Raw genomic sequence first — 18,789 nt, forward strand, 5'->3', positions numbered from 1 at the left:
TTTCCAGCTGTATTGAGATATAATTGACAAATAAAAGTTGTATATATTGAAGGTATACATGATAATGTGATATACATAAGCCTCGTCTAATGATTATTCAGCACTAAAAAGGAAGAAAATTCTGCCATTTGTGACAATCCAGAGAACTTTTGTTTTGACCATTAGCTCTCTTTTAAGTCAGTGGGTGCTCTGAGAAAACATAACCCACTTAGTTTCGAATAATACTCTGTGGGTCTTCTATCCTGCACCAGCCACATTTATATGCTAGGAGAAGAATAAACTATGTATAATGATTGTCATTTGTTAAAGTCTGCTGCATTTCAGTTATTCAGTTGTTCTTGTCTTTACTTTTCCCTCTAAGGATATTCCAAAAATTTATATATGTTAGTATTTAATTCTGGTAAACAGATCAGATTCTTGGCGTTGGGTTTTGTTGGGGTGAGGGGAATTGGCAGGGCAGGGAGGATTACTAAAATAAAATACAGATTTTCAAAAGTGTTTATTGTGTTCTAGGCATTAGGCAAGGTGCTCTGCATGAAGAAACCTATTTAGTGAGCAGACCAGCCTTGGAAAAACCCACAACCCTTAAAACATGTTCTATGGGTTCCCCCTGTCCTGCCCCTACATGAATCAGCACCACAGATTCTTTGAGTAATTTTAGATATTACAGTAATTTCACTTTAAGATATTAAAAAGTACAACCTGATCTAAACCAAAATTTTCATCAGAGACCCAATTCAAAGTTTCTTTCCCATCAAGCCTAGTACAATTTGGAAACTGTAGGGGGAAAGCAGGGAGTGGTTCCTTTCCTCTTCTCAACAAACTAGTTATACACACACACACACTCACACACACACACACACACACACGGTTATATATATATCCACACACACACATACATATATATATATAAAATGAGGATTGAAAATTTTCAATCCTCCTTTATGACAATCTCTTAAAGTAGGCTTGACTATTCCCATTTTATAGAAACTACAACTGAAAAGACATCATACATTTTATAGGGTTTGACCCAAGGATTTTAAAGCAGATTGTTTCCACTGCCCTATTTTACCTCTCAAAATGTCAGTTACCCACATGGTTGAGTTGTGTGGTGTCTATGTGGTGTTTGGATTTGCTTCTCTTAAATTATGTTTCCAAATGAAAGAGGATCAAATAGTTTAGTTATGTTGAAATACTTTTTGTGTATCTGCATGTGTTTGACGAGGCATAAGGCTATTGCACCCTGAACATACCTCTCATAACTCAGAGGTATCCAGGATTGATGCAGAGGGTGGCTGTGACTCCTGCTGTAAAATGTAGATACTTTGTCCAGGACCAGCACATACATATAAGAAACATAGGATCTAAGAAATACATGTCATATATAGAAATCATTTTGTAGATGACATGAATCAATCAGTAATTGTTAAAGTACATTTCGTGGATTAGGAAGCAGGACAATGATAGTACACGCAAGTTGCAGAATAGATAAGAGTAAGTTTGGGAGGATACAAAGTGTTGGCGTTTTTCAGAATAAAATCCCACTCATAAATATTTGAGGGACTTTAGATGGGGAATATAGAAATAGTATATTGAGATCAGAATTGACAGTGAGGTAATTTCATGTATGTGATGTATATTATTTAGTGAGAGCAATGAGTATTTGAATGTTCTAGGTGAATCATCCCTGTGAATATTATACAAAGATTTAAGACTTTGAGGCATCATTTCTCTCACTCTTCAGGAAATTGATTTAGAGGTTGAGTCATTGCTTTGTCTTTTTGAAGTATAGATTAATATGTTTTTAGTAAATCCAGTGATTCCTGGGTTTTTAATTGAAAGCTAAGTATTATGGTTGGATATAAACCAACCAATTTCTAATGAATTCCACTTGGGAAGTTTTTATTTCTCCTACAGAACAGAAAGCAGTGGGAAATGGTGTATAATGCCAAGAAATCATGTTTCCTGCTTAATCCATGTGAAAAGTATATGGATCACAGTCAAAAAGGTTTGTTCAACTACAAATGGAGTACAGAAGACCATGTGGTCAATACAATATGATAATGCAATATTTAACACTGTAATACAGTTTTCAATAGTATGAAGTTCAAACAGGTATTAAGATGCTTTAAATTGAATAATACAGTGTATTTTAAGTGCAGAGAGGTCTTTCTTACAAAGAAAGGACACGGAAAACTTTGGAAGGTAAAGACACAAAGTATAAGATTTATCTTGTGTTGGTCTTTAGAAATTTGAATTCTCTTTCAAACTAGGACAAGTCTTGAGATGAAACACATACATTTAAAAAAAAAAGGTCTTTATAAACCTGAAGTCTAACTCAATCCTGAGTCATATGATAGACAACCAAAAGCACCATGACTTTATGCATCTCCATTTGTTTCCTTGAAGCTCAGAGGATCCCTCTGAATGCGTTCCTCAGACCTCGTGGTGAATCCAGCACCTTGAGGATCACATTGAGGTTTTTAAAGTGAGCCTAAAAACTCTATCACTACAACTTAGGCTTTTCTTTTCCCTAAGTACTTTTCTCATGCTCCCCTCAGGCAAGATTTGCTGCAAGCACAAACCTGTCTCATGCTCAATACCTACCTTTCTGTAAAACATTTTTTGTGAAAATGGCTTAGTGTCCATCCCGTATCCTATTATTTTCAGCTCGTTGAGACATGGCATTGAATATATCTCTTACATGGCATTGCATATATCTCTAAAAAGAGAAACATTTTTTTCTCCACACCTAATTTTCTTCCCCTCTATCAATTCTTCCTTGACTATACCTTTACTTAACTCCTATGTCTGCAAGGCTTTTAAAATTCCTTTGTAAAGATACATTTTAAACTTTCTGTATATTGTAATTTAAGTTTTCTGTTTCTTTCTCCCATCTGCTAGTCAAATTTTGTTCTCAGCAGAAAACCTCACCATTGCTTCATTTCCACACATGGCAGGCATTCAAGCGTAGCAACTGGGAGTCACAGTTGTACTGAAATGAGAAGGAAATGTGCTTCCCAACACAGCGTCAGCATCTCCCACCAGAGGCCATTTGTCTTTTTTTTTTTTTTTTTTTTTTGGGCTTTTCAGCAAATGACTGCTAAAACAAAGTCTCTCAAAACCCATATCAGTAGCACTCCAACCCTTGTTGCACAAAGCATTACAGTGAGTCATGGAAGGGTTTCTATTCTATTAAAAATTTCTATTTTTAGTAGAAATTTCTATTAAAAATGTTTCTCATGGTGAATCGGAGATGAATGTATCTTCTAAGCTTGCTGTGATTCTTCCCCAGCCTTCTCATTTCCTACTACATTGACTCCTCTGTTGGCATCAGCTTTCCCCTCTGGTCTCTTGGGCGGGTTCCTTTCCATTCTGCTCAAGTCTAGCTCTTTCAGCAGGCCCCAGCTGGCCCACTGAATTCCTTGTGCAGCCTTACCCTGTGGCACTGTGGAAGGACAGGGCTTTCCTGGCACAGCTTGGCTTTTTGCTGCACCAGGCAGCTTCCTTCCATCAGCCTTTTGCCCTTAGACTCATTTCGAAGAGAAAGTCCCTGTATTTCCCCAAGCCCCAGAGGACTGAAGTCACTCTTTCTGAGGGGTTCTCTGAAGCCTCCCTTATTCAAACTCTGTCAAAGACCAAGGAAATTCTGTGACATTCAGACAACCTTCTCTCTAAACTCTATTGCTGGGCCGGGCGCAGTGGCTCAAACCTGTAATCCCAAAACTTCGGGAGGCCGAGGCGGTGGATCACTTGAGGTCAGGAGTTTGAGACCAGCCTGGCCAACTTGGTGAAACCCCATTTTAAAAATGCAAAAATTAGCCAGGTATGGTGGCAGGTGCTTGTAATCCCAGCTACTTGGGAGGCTGAGGCAGGAGAATCGCTTGAACCTGGGAGATGGAGGTTGCAGTGAGCCTAGATCACACCACTACACTCCAACCTGTATGACAGAGCAAGATTCTGTCTCCAAAAAAATAATAAAAAAGAACCTATTGCCACCCCAAATTCTCAACACATGCTAGACTGGACTGGCAAGGGTTGAGAATTCAGACTGGAGGTGCAGGGCAGTAGGGGAGGTGGGCTGATGTTGGCAGAGTTCAGTTTTGATCACCCCCTTAGCAGGTCCTGCACTGATGACCCGGCAGCTTCATTAGCGTGTGAGGAGATTTGACACATGTTTTCCTCAGTTTTGGGACCTCAGCTGAAATTCCAAAACAGGAAGTTTTTGTTTTGTTTTGTTTTGATTGTTTTGTTTTATTTTCCTTTGTCATGCAGCCTTTTTTTTTTTTTTTTTTTCTTTTTTTTTTTGAGACAGAGTCTCGCTCTGTCGCCCAGGCTGGAGTGCAGTGGCGCGATCTCCAAGCTACGCCTCCCAGGTTCACACCATTCTCCTGCCTCAGCCTCCCTAGTAGCTGGGACTACAGGCGCCCGCCACTGCACCCGGCTAATTTTTTTGTGTTTTTGGTAGACACAGGTTTTACCGTGTTTGCCACGATGGTCTCAATCTCCTGACCCCATGATCCACCTGCCTCGGCCTCCCAAAGTGCTGGTATTACAGGCGTGAGCCACCACACCCGGCCCCTTTGTCATGCAGACTTTTAAAAAAAAGTTTTAGGTACTCAAAATTATCAATGTAATTTATGGCTTCTAGATTTTATGTTTGCTTAGAATGGCCTTTCCCACTCTATTTTAGTTTACTGGGGTTATTGTAAAAAAGTCTCATGAACTGGGTGACTTAAACAACAGAAATTTATTGCCTCACTGTTCTGGAGGCCAGAATCTGAAATTATGGGGCTATCGGGGCATGCTCCTTCTTAAGCCTCTAGGGAAGGATCTCTTCTAGGCCTGTCTCCTGGCTTCTGTTATTTCTGTGGCTTGAGGCAGCATAACTCTAGTCTTCGCGTGGTGTTCTCCCAATGTGCATGTCTGTGTCTAAATTTCCTTTTTTTTATAAAGACACTAGTCATATTGGATTAAGGACCCATCCTACTTAGATACGACATCATTCTAACTTAACAAATTATATTCGTAACGACCCCACTTCCAAATAGGGTTGTATTCTGAGGCACTGGGAGCTAGGATTTAAGCACATACATTTGGGGGAGTGGGCACAAGACAATCTATACACACTCTACGAAGCATACTGTCCTGGCTTTCTTATAGGTCTTTTGGATAGCTAGCTAACTAGCTAGGTAATATATGTTGTTTTCGTTTGTTTATTTTCCTCACCTGAGGTTCGCCTGAAATTTATTGTGGTCCAAGGAATAAGACAGGGGTAAGGATGCACATGGGTATTTTACAGAAGAGTTAGTGCTAATTATAGTGTTTTATCCATTATATTATTCTCTTCAGAGCTTAGCAAGATGATTGATACTCAATAAATAAATATAAAAGTACTGACACCAAGGCTCAATACATTTCTTTAAAATTAAATCACATCACTTACCAGGTAACTGAATTGTTAAGTTTATAATTAGAAGATAGCTTATTTATTTGAACTGATGGGCTATCTAGATATTTGATCACAGGTAGTGATGATATCCTAGAGAATTGACAAAGCCTATAGCTGTAGTGATCCGAAAGGATATTGGGTTAAAGAAATACTAACATTTTCTGTTTATTGGAGGAAATGAACACAGTTCCTGTGATGTATCTTTTGCACCAGCATAGAGGACAGGGTAATGACCTAGAATCAAAGAAGGATTTATAAAACAAGTCTCTTCTTTTACTGGCAGGTAGTAGCTAGATTATTTGTATGTGTGTGTGTGTGTGTGTGTGTGTGTTCAAGGTACATATGTCGGGGGAGTGGGCAAGGAAAATAATCCTAGGAACAGCCATGGAAGCTCATGAAAATATTTAGAAGCAACATTTTAGAGCAATAATAGTAAATGATTGTTTGAGGTCTATTCCAAAATTTAAGTTGTAGAAAACAATCTCCTACTTTATGATGCTAAATTCCTAAGTATTTTTCATGTAAGACATAAAATATATAAAAAATATTGAAAACTAAGTTTTGGTGGCTAGGAATGAAACTTACATGGGTCCATGTTTGATATTTGATAACACATAGATATGTACTTGGATATTATGCTACAAATAGCTGAAATTTTTACATTTAATTTATATTTATGTTCAAAGCGATTACAGATAGTAATTTGTATTTCTAGGGGAAAACATGGAGCTGCCTGACCATTGGTTAACGTCAAGTAAAGATATTTCATGTGACAAGATGGCAAGATAAGTCACTTGTTAGGAAAGTCATTAGAAAAAAATATATGAAGAGTTTCAAAACACTATTTATTGTTTGTATTTTAACATAGTCTTCCCTGCACATTTCAGAGAAAAGTATTAATATGCTAGCTTTTAGAAACAAATATTTTTGAATTACTAACAAATATTTTTTCCAACTCTGCCTAAGACATTTATTTTAAACTGAATAAAAATTTAAATTCACCCATTCTCTATTGTCTCTACATTTTAACAATAACCCAACTGCAAATCATTCCAATTCCCATATAATTGTAACTTCTTTTTGAAAAGCTTAGAATTATATGAATCATGCTAAGTTCTTTTATTATTGACTACAAGGGCATATTCTAATCTTTTCCTATCTTTGCTGGATGTAGGGTATAAATAGAAAAACCCCATTTCACCAGGGAAAGGCTATTATGTGTCCAAAAAGCCTTCCCCCCCTCCCTCCCCCAGCTTAGGGAACATTCACATTTTAGATGCTGGCTAATATATGTTTCCTGAGCTGATGGACTGTAAGCTGGTTGTATTTGGCCCCTGTCATCTTATTCCACCCCAATGATGCAAGCCAGAACAGAGACACTGTGTCAGGTCCTATGAACAAGAACATGATGTGGTAGTGTAAAGCAAGGAGACAGCGTGGAGTGGAGGAAAGGAGGAAACTGAGGAAAATTATGAAGGAGGAGCAGCAGGGTGGGGGTATGAGGAAGGAGAGAGATTGAGGGTTCTGTGAATGTCATGGTTCAGGACTTGAGACTCGGCTCATTTTTAGGGGGTTCTCAGTAGATTCCTTGATCACTATGAGACTCTTTGCACAATTGGAACTAGATCTTCTCTAGAGCCACTTTCATCTCTAGGATGCTAGGCTTCTCTTAATCTTAATTGTGAATACCCTGAAAGGAGAATCTTTGTTTTGACTGAAGACACAATATTTGGAGCGCTTCAATCTCATTTTTTTTTTTTTTTTTTTTTTTTGAGGCAGACAATTCTGTTATAGTACAAGTCTGTGTCTTTATCTAGAACATGGTAATTCTCTAGATCATGGACCTTCACCTTATGATTTTTCCACATGGAATGATACATTTCAGTTCTTTATAGTCTCATAGCATACTGTGTATCTGACCAAAGGCAGTTGTTTTTGTTTAATATGTTTTCTGTAGTTTTCTCCCTGAAAATGATGCCTTCAGATATCTTTGCTGTATGTGAATGCTTTTGACCTCAAATTAAGCTAGTTAATGCTGTTATTTGGTTGAAAAATCAGAATCAGAATCAGAGAATCTCAATGTGAATTATTCAGCAAATTCATGCAGGCTTTTCTTTGCCCAGTGAAATAAGCAGAGGCAGTATTTTCTTCAGAATCAGTGAGCAGTAAACATATCCTTTAGGTAATGTACTGTTTGATTTTCAGCGCAGAAGTGTGTTCTATGCTCTTTCTTTTAGAGGTTCAGTTTGTCAGCAGATTTTTGTGTCATTCTAATTTTTGCTTGTTTCTCTGGGAATCTAAAATTTCTCCATCTGAATATTTTAAATGATTGAGGGCCAAAATTTATAAACTGAAGTAAACAGGGAAATCAACCTTGTTAATGAATGGTAGTAAGGGAAATGTGGCACTAATTTACAACAAATAAGAGAATTAAAGAAAGGGAAGGAGTTAATTTTTGAATGAGGATTCAGAAGTTTCCCTTTTTAAAAAAATGAGATACCCCATAAACAATACCAACACTTTAGCTACTTGTTAATTAGGCCATTGAACTTTCCTTTGAGATCCTAGAATCTGAAAAAATAATTAGCTTTGCAAGGCCATTAGTGAAGGAGAAAAGCTTATATTGCCTAGAAACCAGATCAAGAATGATTCAGAAATCTGTGCTTTTTGCATGTGGCATTATTGAAGTGAATTGGAAAAATAAAATGATCTGGACACTTGTATGTTATACAAAACAAAAACAAAAAACTGCTCAGCAACTTACTAGGGAAAACATATTAGTTATCCTCTGTATTCATTTTCTACTGGTATAACAAATCACCACAAACTTATGGCATACCATACACAAATATATTATCTTATAGTTCTCAAGTTAGAAGTCCAAAATCAGTCCCACTGGATGACAGTCAGGGTGTTGGCAGGGCTTCATTCCGCCTGGAGGATCTAGACGAGAATAGGTTTCCTTGTGTTTACCCAGCTTGTAGAGATTTTCTGCATTCCTAGACTCATGGCCGCTTCCTCCCTCCATCAGCACATCTCCTTCTCTTCTGACCTTCCAGTATCCCTCTTATAAGGGTTCGTGATTACTTTGGGCCTGTTCAGATAATCCAAGATAGTCTTCTCATCTCAAGACCCTTAATCACATCTTCTAAAGATCTTTTGCACTATAAGTTAATACATTCACAGGTTCAGGGGATTTGGATTTGGACTTCAGTAAAGGGCTATTATTCAGTCCACCACATCCCCAGTTGCTTCACTCAACTGTTTAAACAGCAAGTACATAAATCTTAATGGAATAAAGGCTAATTTTAAAATTTATTAAAAAACTTTTTTTTTTAAATTTTTGTGGGAAAATGGGTCCGTCAATAGAGAACTGATTATGTTCAGGAAGAAATATATGCTGTTTATGCAAATATTATTTATATCAAGGCTTACTTGTTTCTAATCCTTAAAACAGATTAAAAGTATCAAAAAAGACATGACCAAAGCAGGAAATAGTGAGGCACTGCTTCCCATGTTTATTTTATTTCATTTAAAAAATATTTAATTAACAAATAAAAGCTGCATCTATTCAAGGTGCACAACATGGTAAATCAAGAACATCCACAACCATTACAGATGAATATTGTGGTATTGCCAGTGTGAAGATCTGCGTTATCCTTGAAAAGAAGGAAATGAAACTGGTACTAAACTAGAATATCAGTTTGGAAAATTGGACAGGCAATTACACCAGAGGAAAATTTGTATTGTGGTGAAGTACTTTTTGTTCCCATGAGGGAAATTAACATTTAAATGGCTACCATTAAGCAATCTCACAAAAATGAAGATGAAGTAGCATAGAACACCTGAGTGAATACTTTTTACTTTTGCCATTCTATTACCTGCAGGAATAAGTTTATAGTTGTCAGAACAAATCTTTATTATGAACTGCTTGAGCCACAGTGAAGAGAGAGGAATCATTTGTATTTGGGAATCATCATTTGGGAATAGTGGCTGGAATTGAGGATACGTAAAAGAAAAAGCTAGAGATGGAACTTGAAGCCATAACATGGGGCCTATAAATACTAGACTAGGAAAGAATTCTTAGTTCAGTAGGAAATGGTGGGGTGGTGACTGGGGATTTTAAGCAAGATTAGGATATTTTAGGAAGATTCATATGACCTTCTTTTAGAGGCAGATTGATTAGGAAAATAAGTTAATGAAAAAGTGAGCAAATTGTAGCTGAGATAACGCTGGAAGAAGGGAAGGAACAGATTTGAGGCTGTGCAAAGGAAGCACCTTTGTGATTTATCAGCTGATTAGCTGTGGGTCAAAAGGAAAGTGGTGTCTCAAAGAGGAAAACAAGGTTTCCAAAGTTCAAGCTTTTGTAACTGATGATGGCATTATCAAGAAGTGATATGTCACGAAGAGAAACATTTGTATGGTTGAGGTGAGGCAGGTGAAGGTTCAGTTTGGAAGATATTGAGTGTAGGGTGACTGCAGACATGGCAATGGTGATGTCAAGTGAGCTAGACAGAAAACTCAGGAAGACAGGTCAAGGTTAGAAAGAAAATATGAATCAACTACTTAGAGGTTATATGCTTATGTGACTGAACATGAGAGTGGCAGTAAGGTCGACTCTTATTCATTATATCGTTAAATAGTTTTTTTGTACATCGGTCATTTTGCCACTGCCACTGTGTTAAGGTAGAATGAAAAAGACATTCTTGGGGCATTATTATTTAAAGACAGTTTTTGGCTGGGCGCGGTGGCTCACGCCTTTTGTAATCCCAGCACTTTGAGAGGCCGAGGCAGGTGGATCATGGGGTCAGGAGATCGAGACCGTCCTGGCTAACACGGTGAAACCCCGTCTCTATTAAAAACACAAAAAATTAGCTAGGCGTGGTGGCGGGCATCTGTAGTCCCAGCTACTAGGGAGGCTGAGGCAGGAGAATGGCGTGAACCCGGCAGGCGGAACTTGCAGTGAGTCAGGATCACGCCACTGCACTCCAGCCTGGGCGACAGAGCAAGACTCAGTCTTAAAAAAAAGAAAAAAGACAGTTTTTAAGATTATTTCAGAAATACTGAGAAACCCAAAGATTGTTGATTCCTGCTACACTGAACTGTAATTCTCTGCAAATCAAGCTGCATACTGTATGGTACATAACTATTATGAGGGAAGTGTAAGAGAGGGAATTTAAATTAATGACTGAGAGCATTTGAGATCATTCCAGGATCACCTTTCCATGAGTCCATATATTTTCTCAAGATTTGGGGATTTACTCAACATATACCTGACGGTTTGCAAGTTTGCAAAATTATAACACAAAGGACTGTATTATCAACTAGCACTTTCCTTAGCTCTATAGTGTTCTGTACATCATTAAATGTGCAACAAATGATGTTTCCTTGCTTAAAGTGGATATTTTCTCTCTTTGCGTTTACTGAATTATCTTTTTTATGCCTTCAGCCTACTTTGAGAAATGAAGATTTACTGGAGGAATTTCTCTCTGTTCTCAGGGCCAGGAATATGTGATTCTCATGAGCATGGTTTGTTATTTTATGACCCAAATATTGAATATTATATAGCTTTACACTATGTATATCTCTTTGCATTGGCTACAGAAAAGCATATAGACAAATTTTTGCCCACTTTTATAAATTTTAAAGCTTGAAAATATGTGATTTGGATAATAATTTAAATTTGAATTCCTGGCTTCATTCTTCTTATATACTTTTCCTCCTGGTCTGCAATTCTTTTTTGTTATTTTTCTGTTTAAAAATAAAATTATCTTTTTAATACACATTTTTGTAAACCACTTAGAATTGTATGTGGAACCAGTTATGTATATGTCTGCATTTTCATTATATCTGCATATAGGCACATGAACACTGGAAATACGGGGATGATGTATTGGTTTCCTATTGCTGCTGTAACAGGGTACCACAAGCTTAATGGCTTAAAAAAACACAAATGTATAGTTGTTCCCCCTTATCCATGGTTGCACTTTCTATAGTTTCAGTTACCTGTGGTCCACCATGGTTAAAAAATTCGTAAATGGAAAATTCCAGAAATAAACAATTCATACATTTAAAATTGCATCCCATTCTGAGTAGTGTGATGAAATCTCACATTGTTCCACTCCATCCTGTCTAGGACATGAGTCATCCCTTTGTCCATACTATTCACACTGCATACGCTACCCTCCTGTTAGTAATATAGTGGCCACCTTGGATATCAGATCAACTGTCCCAATATCGCAGTGTTTGCATTTGAGTAACTCTTATTTGACTTAATAATCTAATGGTGCCAAAGCACAAGAGTATTGATGCTGACATATTGATATAATTGTTCTATTTTATTATTATTGTTCATCTCTTACTACGCTCAACTTATAAATTAAACTTTATCATTGATATGTATAGGAAAAATATAGTACAGCCAGCCTCTGTATTTGTGCATTCCACATCCATGACTCCAACCAACCATGAATTGAAAATATCCAGAAAAACATGCATCTGCACTGAACATGTACAGACTTTTTACCCTTATTATTATTCTCTAAACAATACCATATAACAACTATTTGCATAGCATTTACATTGTATTAGGTATTATAAGTAATCTAGAGATAATTTAAAGTATACAGGAGGGTCTACATAGGTTATATGTGAATACTATGCCATTTTATACCAGGGACTTGAGCTTGTACAGATTTCAGTGTCCATGGAAGGTACTGGAACCAATTTCCATGGATACTGAGGAATAGCTCTGTTTCTTCAGGTTTTGGAATCAACCTAATTTTGGAACAGGACCTGGGATTGACAGAAGCATTCTTCATCACTTCTTCTTTTGAGGCAGCCTAGAGATCTACAGGCCTCAGTTGGAATGCCAACTTAGGTCATAGGGTGCAACAGATAGTAGGCTATCAGGCCAAGTAAGTGGGCAGCTCTAGGATGTGTATAGTCTTTTTTTTTGGCTGTGGCTTAGCTGAACATTCTTACCTGACCCCAAATCCAGGCTGGTTCATTGGAAAAAGATTAAGGATCTTCTTAATGAAGGCCCTCTTCAGGCCTGTTTGAATTTAGCAGCTCATATAGGAGGGGAGTATTAATTAATGAAAGGGCAATGTCTGCAGGAATAGCACTGCCAAATAAAACAATTACCTGGCTTTCTGGGGCATCAGAAGTCATCACAGCAAGATATCATTGTACAAATTGGTGACCAGGAGTTGCAATCCTACTTTTGCCCTTGGCTGGCTGCATGCATTAGGGAAGATTTTACCTTGGCATGTAGGCTCCTGGGTCAAAAAAGACAGTGATGCTATTTGCTTGTTTTAGAGGCCCACTGGGAAATGTTTGTTACAGATTATCACAATGTGTTACTGATAATATATTACTGAATATATTACAATATGTTACTGATAATATATTACTGAATATATTGGTGTGGCAGTTTGTACTTGAAAAGATAAATGCTCAAGCTTATGTTTAATAAGAAAATGCGATTAGAATCTTTATTGACCCTAACTTTCGTGAGACACATACAGATACATGCTAATCCCTCATAGATACCAAAGGATGACTCTCTATATAGGGTTTGGTACTATCCATGGTTTCAGGCATCCACTGGGGGGTCTTGGATCATATTTCCCTCAGATAAGGGAAAACTACTGTATTATGTTATGTTCTTGGGGTTAGCTGTCTAAAATGAATCTATTAGGCTGCATTCGTTCTGGAGGTTCCAGGAAGAATCTCCTGTCTTGTGCTTTCCAGCGTCCAGAAGCTGCCTGCATCCTTTGGTTCATGGCCTCTTCCTCTATCCTCAAACCCAGCATCTTCTGTCTTTAACTTTCTGTCTCCCGTTTATAAAGACTTATGTGATTACATGGAGCCCACTCAGAAAATCCAGAATAACTCCCCGTCTCAAGATCCTTAACTAAATTATATCTGCAAATTTCCTTCTCCCAAATAAGACCACATATTCGTAGGTTCCAGGAAATATGATGTGGACATCATTGGGGTATTTTTCAGCCTGCAACAGATAATAACTTCTTCTCTAAGAGAACTGGCTCAACTTAACATTAGTTAAGCTAATACAGTTGATCATTCATTCATTTAGTTGGCACACTTACCAGACTGTTATTGAGTATCTACTATGAGCTAAGCATTCCTCTAGGAGCTCAGAAAATGGGAATACCATAGTGAATACATTCACTAAGTTCCCTGTTCTCTCAGGGCTTAGATTCTATGTATAAATAAAATCCCAGGCATATGGAAAAAACATAGATACAGAAGGTGTTCGCCTTTCAGAGATGGAAGCATAGTTCAATGTGGCAGTAGCATAGAATACAAAGGAATTAAGTTATTGTGAGCTATGCTAGAAAAGTTATACTTAAAATGCAGGAAATAATTTTAAAAGAAAAGCAGGTGACATGATTAGATATGTAATTTATGAAGATGCCTATGACTGAAATGTGAATTAGAGGGAAACAAGACTGGAATTAGAAAGACCAATTAGGACATGCTGCTTTAATCCAGGTGATAAGTGATGACAGTCTGAATTAGGTTAATAGCATTGGATGCTATTGGAGGCAGGAAGTACAATAATTTAAGGCAGCACGAAGAAGTTGAGAAATATCATGGCATTTGTAGAGTGACCTGTGGGGTCAAAGTTGATAGGAAAGAGTGAGAGACAAAAGGGGTAAAAGACAAATACCCAAACAACACATAGTTTGGCTCATCATTTAGATACACTAGTCACTACTGTATTATTTTGTATTCTTCAGTTTATGAAGCCTTAGACTTAGGCCATTGAAAATTTATGAGCTAAGTCCCTGAATAGACTTGCTAAAGTTTTATTTGGTTTATTAGCTCAGTTTGTTCCACATTTCCTTCTCTAGGAACAGATTAGCAACAGTTGCTTCTAAATGTCTCCCATTTTAGGTATAATTAATAAAAATATTAACCACTAATTTTGTTATGACTGATTATGGCTTGTGAGTCCTGTTGCTATCTGTGCTGCCCTTTGTTCTATAGCCGTCTCTAATTCTGACTCTCTGTGTGTGTGTGTGTGTGTGTCTCTCTCTCTCTCTCACACACACACACACACACACACACACACGCAAAGTTAATTCTTAGAGCCAGCTCTCTTAATCAAATGGGGGTAAAAGAGAGGACAGACTCATCAATAACTTTAATTTTGAAATAAATTTATAGGTAGCAGGGTCTTCTCTTGACCCATCCAGTTGTCCAGCCCATTGACCACTAACACAGTCCCTTGGAGGAGGGTAGAAGCCTTTGCCTACTTAATAACATCTCCCCAACAATGCTACCAATTTTGATACAAGCCCAATTACCCTCAAATAGAGTTGAAAAAAAGAAAAACTTTCCATTTTAAACCTCGAAGTGATTTCACTCAGTGACCTAGAGCTCAAGGACTTTTTCCTTTGCTAAGAATTCCAACCACCCAGCTCCCCAGTGAATAATAAAGACAATGTAATCATCTGTGTTTCTTTTAGTGGTTAATTGGGAACAGGATCATTTTATCCATCTTCATGAGTTGAAGCCCTTCTAGAAATGATTGTGGTTTGTTTTGCCCACCCACAAGATACCAAAATAACCTGCTATCTTCGCAAAATGTGCATCTATTCCCCCAAATCATATTTTATGCCAAGTTTTAAAAGAGAGGGAACCATGCCAGAATTCATTTTCAACCAAGTTTTATTTTCTATTTCTAGTGCTAGTGCATGGTAGACAGCTGGAGGATAGTTCCATTTAAGTTGATTTCTTCCTTGACACTGTTTCTTTTCAGATATGAATTAGCTAGAATAGTGCTAAAAATGAAGGTAACTAATTGTGGACTAAAAACAACAACAGAAGTAATTGCAAGTAAAGAAACCCAGTAAACATTTCAGTGATAATTTGCTTGGTGGGGGAGTGGACATTTTTTTTGCTTGTGCTTAGGAACTATTAATTATATGAATGTTAGCAAATCGCACCTAATAAATTTTGGCCTATATGAATGTGGCATAAAGTGAGACACAAGGCAAAAAACAAGAAGACCCAATCCACCTAGAGAGAATGTAGCTTAATATTGGCATAAATTGCATTTAATATAATGAGCCTAATCTAAATGTTAGTGCAGTTGATCCTACATGTAAGATGCACTCAAAATATACTACAGAAATAATATGACTTGGCATTTAGATACACTAGTATCCTTTCTAGTCACTACTGTATTATTTTGTATTCTTCAGTTTATGAAGCCTTGGACTTAGACCATCAAAAATTTGTAAGCTAAGTCCCTGAATGTACTTGCTAAAATTTTATTTGGTTTATTCCACATTTCTTTCTCTATCAACCTCCATTAACCATCTTAGACACTAGATGAATATGATATTTCCAACATATGAACTATTTTAATTAATTCTGGTAAATGCTTTAGAGAGGCCAAAATGTTTATTTCTATATAATACCAAAAATCATTTTACTTGGTGCCAAGAGGTATGGATATTTAATAACCTGTTTATTGTTCTCATGGTTTCTCCAGAACACCCATAAAGAAGGAATCTCATAAAGATGTTATTGACTTCATTGACTTTTCCCCACTCACTTCTTTTCCATCTTCTACATATGAGATGCTCCTCATAGCTCAAGTCTGGCTGGCTGAAGGTATTTGACCCAAGAGCATGTTGCTTATGGCAGTCATGTGTACCCTGGCATAATCTTACCTCTCCCTGGCTTACTCTTTAATGTAAGTAGTAGCATTTCCAGGACCCGGAATAGGTCAAAGACAACTCTAAATTTCATACTTAAATTTTTGACAATGAGTTGACCTCTATGAGATCTGTAGACAATCTTCTCTTCTGATTCTATTCAGGGCACAGTCTATGCCACTTTTTGAACGCCAACCGTTTTATGCCACTAAATTATGAAGCCTTTACATAAAGTAACAATCCATTCAAAAGGTTTAGTTCCTCAACTCTTCTAAGAACATGTCATTTCTACTGTCTTCTCAGGCCATAGATTCTACAGAAAGATCAGGAAAGACTTGTTTTCTATATCACTTTGCAATCCATTTTAATTACTTTGTGTGATTTATTGATTTTTCTTTGGCCTTTGAATCTGTGAGTAGGAGTTGATTACAGATTAAACTTTATAAGGATATTGCGTATCTTTGATTATTAATACTGACACCTTAATACTAATTAGAAAATCAGTAGAAATGGTCTCTTGATGTATCCAGTAGTGATTTTTGTGAAGTCAAACATGTATTTGATTCGATTTTGCCTTTTTTGTAATTTTTACCTTAATAATTTAACACCTGGTAGTGAGTTGGATATACATCCTCCATAATAGGGACTAGAAATAGCTAACATTTGTTGACCTTTTACTCTGTGCCAGGTATTAGGCTAAGCATTCTACAAAGTTTATTCCCATTTAATCCCCACAGAAGCTCTATGAAGTTGATGCCATTTTTATTTCCATTTTTCCCAATAGAAAGGTGAAGCCTAGAGAGATAGAAGTAACTTTTCATAGGTAGTATGGCTACTATGAGACGAGACCAGAATTCAAGTCAGAAAATCTGACTCCAGAACCTGAACTCTTAATCATTACTATATACTACCTCTTATGCGAAGATAATATTGTTTTCTTAATTTAGATTTGGTATGGACAATTTATCCTGCTCCCTAGTGCCAACACAGTATTTCACAACAGACAATAAAAGTGAAGGTAATTTTCACAATGAGTTCCTAACATTTAACTGGCTTAGGGATGAGATCCTACAGCAATTTAAATATTGCAGTTATGTAGATGTCTATTTTGTAAACAGATAATTTAGAGAGCATCCCATGAAGTAATTCTGCTCAAGATAAGTTTTTTTTATTATTTATTTATTTATTTATTTATTTTTACCATAGATATTTTGTTGAAGAAAAAAAAGTGTATGCCCTAGGTTAATTTCTGGTTGTGACCGTTCCAAGATTTGGATTGTGGGGGTTGTTAAAATCAGTGTTGCCGTGCCTGATGGTGAAGACAATAAGGCTTGATTATCCATTTCTCTAGTGGGAGAGCAGATGCAAAATTATTTCTTACAGAGAATCATGGCCTTTCCTCCTTCCATTCATTCTCTTGGCACAAGTTAAGCGGGGTGGAAATGTCCTCTGTTCAGGCTGTTATTCTTGACAGCCTCCTCAACTTCTCAAAGCCCTGAGAGGATACAACTCTTCTCCTTGTTCAGATGACTATTAAAGTAAACTGCTTAGTGTTAAGTGGTGTAATAGACAAATTGCACTCCAGATCAAATTCTTGTCTAATATTCTGTCACTCAATATTTAGCAAAAGCCCAGTGTGTGAAGCAATACTTAGGGGAGATATCTTGAAGTTTATATATGGCTCACTAATTCCTCTCAAATGCTTTACAATTTATACCTAGAGTTATGCATACTGGCATCCATCCAAAATGCCTCCTCCTAAGAGAATGACTTTTTAAAATTTATACCTTTCTCTAGAGGAAGAAATAAGATTATTGAGAAGCAACAGGAAAAGCTATATAGACCTGAATGACCCAGTTCTTGGCATTAAAAATAGGTGCTTCTAGTTAAGAATTCTATAGCCATTTGAGATGGTCTTAATGTTTTCTCATTTTAAAATATTAGTTTAAAAAGTGAAACAATGGTAACTGAATTCATTCCTGTTTCAGTTATTTATTACTGTGTAACAAACTATATACCAAAACTAAGTGGCTTAAAATATTTTATTACTTCTCATGGTTTCCTGTGTCAGAAAACTGGACAGGACACAGTGTGGAGAATTCATCTCTCTTCACATGATGTCTGCTGGAGTGAAATGTGCAAAATGGCTTCTGTACTCACATGTCTGATACCTCAGCTGGGGTGGCTTAGACAGCTGGTGTTGGCTGGAAAACCTAACTGGGGTTGTATGTTTGGTGCCACAGATTTCTGTCAGCTGGATTCTTTAATTTTCCTCCATGCAGTCTCTAGGTCTTTCTGTCTCTCCATATCTTTTCACATGGTCTCTCCAACAGGGCAATCCAGCTTCTTTCGCAGCAGCTTAGGCCTCTGGAAAGTAAAAAACTTGAAACTGTCAGGTCTACTTTCTACTTAGACTAAGAAATGGCACAAGGTTCTTTGCTGCCTTTGTAGTTAAAGAAAAAAAAAGCAGACTATAGAAAGGCATGAAAGATGAAGGAAGGATGTATAGTTAAGTGGAGATCATTAATATTTCTTCTTATTATAGTTCTGTTAGGTTATAATATAGTGATATAACTAATAAGATTTGTAATAACAAATAAATCCAGTTGCCACATTTAAAAAGTGTAGCAATTGATCATA

At 37.0% G+C, this 18,789-nt stretch overlaps 1 protein-coding gene and 1 long non-coding RNA gene across 3 annotated transcripts in view; one reads left to right on the forward strand and one right to left on the reverse strand.

Moving 5' to 3' along the window:
• RAB3C (RAB3C, member RAS oncogene family) overlaps positions 1-18,789 on the forward strand; it is a 293,496-nt gene that overhangs the window by 92,007 nt on the left and 182,700 nt on the right. The gene's annotated exons all lie outside the window — the stretch shown is intronic.
• LOC102132926 (uncharacterized) overlaps positions 17,107-18,789 on the reverse strand; it is a 58,125-nt gene continuing 56,442 nt past the window's right edge. The window contains exon 3 of the long non-coding RNA XR_001491413.3: positions 17,107-18,516. This is a non-coding gene — a long non-coding RNA (uncharacterized lncRNA). The remainder of the gene's footprint in view (positions 18,517-18,789) is intronic.

The sequence above is a fragment of the Macaca fascicularis genome, chromosome 6 (genome assembly GCF_037993035.2).
Source record: "Macaca fascicularis isolate 582-1 chromosome 6, T2T-MFA8v1.1".
Lineage (NCBI taxonomy): Eukaryota > Metazoa > Chordata > Mammalia > Primates > Cercopithecidae > Macaca > Macaca fascicularis.